At 38.2% G+C, this 1,359-nt stretch overlaps 1 protein-coding gene across 2 annotated transcripts in view; it reads right to left on the reverse strand.

Moving 5' to 3' along the window:
* The window catches only part of GRIP1 (glutamate receptor interacting protein 1), a 257,964-nt gene that overhangs the window by 45,435 nt on the left and 211,170 nt on the right, over positions 1-1,359 (reverse strand). The window lies entirely within an intron of this gene.

Consider the following 1,359-nt stretch of genomic DNA (forward strand, 5'->3'; position numbering starts at 1 on the left):
GGGGGGGGGGGGGGTTTGGCTGCGGGAGGTTGGCTGTGGGAGCAAGCATACTGACCACCAGGGGGCAGCTCCTGTGTTGAGCATCTGCCCGTGGTGGTCAGTGCATGTCATAGCAACCAGTCGACTGGTCATTCTGTCGTTTGGTCGTTCAGTCACTTAGGCTTTTATATATATATAGATATATTTTCCATAATTCCCCACATTTTGCTGACTCTTTCAATTAATGGACTTTTCTCAATAAGCTCTGGTTCTTATCATAATTAGATAAAAGGGCTTCTACTGCAGGGCTACTTGGAGTGTGGTCCTTGGACCATAGCAGCATAATGAGGAAGTTTGCTGGAAATGCAGAATCTCAGGGCCCAATTTGGGAGCAATGTCCAAGAACTGTGTTTCTTTAAAAAAATAATTTTTAATTTTCCTATTACAGTTGACATACAATATTCTATTAGTTTCAGTTATACAACATAGTGATTAGACATTTATGTAACTTATGAAACAATTGTTCCGATAATTCTAGTACCCATCTGGCACCATACAGAGTTAGTATAGCATTATTGACTATATTCCCTATGCTGTACTTTACATCCCGAGACTACTCTGTAGCTACCAATTTGTACTTCTAAATCTTTTCCCCCATCCCCCCAACCTCTCTCCCATCTAGTAACCACAAAAAAGTTCTCTATGAGTTTGTTTGTTGCTTTTTTAAAAAATCTTTACCTGAGGATATGTTATTGAATTTTCATTTTTTAGAGAGGAAAGGAGAGAGAGAGAGAGAGAGAGAGAGAGAGAGAGAGAGAGAGAGAGATCAGTTGCCTTTGGTAAGCAACCTAACTGGGGATTGAACCCACAACCACTTTGGTGTACAGGACAACACTCCAACTAACTGAGCCACCCACCTAGCTGGGACTTGTTTGTTCATTTCTTTTTTAAGACAAGCTCTTTAGGCGATCCTGGGGCCCACTAAGGTTTGAGAAGCACTGCTCCAGTGGATTCATATATTGCTGGAAGCACTAAAAATGGATACAGCCCTTTTAGAAAGAAACATGGTAGAAGACTCAACAGGAATCCTAAGATTTCCATCTCAAACTGACTCAGCAATCTTCTAGGGATATTTCCTAATGAAATAATTCAAAGGATGAACAACTGAATAAAGATATCTATGCCTAAAGATATCCATGATTGCACTATCTGCAATAATAAACAATTAAAAACAATCTAAGCAAGAAGAGAAGAATGGTAAATAAATTACAGACAGTAAATAAAAATATAGTAAGGGTTTGTAAAATGATAACTGGTTTATAAAATTAAGTAAAAATGTAACATGCACTATGGTTATATTATGGAAATATAAATATCAAC

The sequence above is a fragment of the Myotis lucifugus genome, unplaced genomic scaffold (assembly GCF_000147115.1).
Source record: "Myotis lucifugus unplaced genomic scaffold, Myoluc2.0 scaffold_212, whole genome shotgun sequence".
Taxonomy (NCBI): Eukaryota; Metazoa; Chordata; class Mammalia; order Chiroptera; family Vespertilionidae; genus Myotis; species Myotis lucifugus.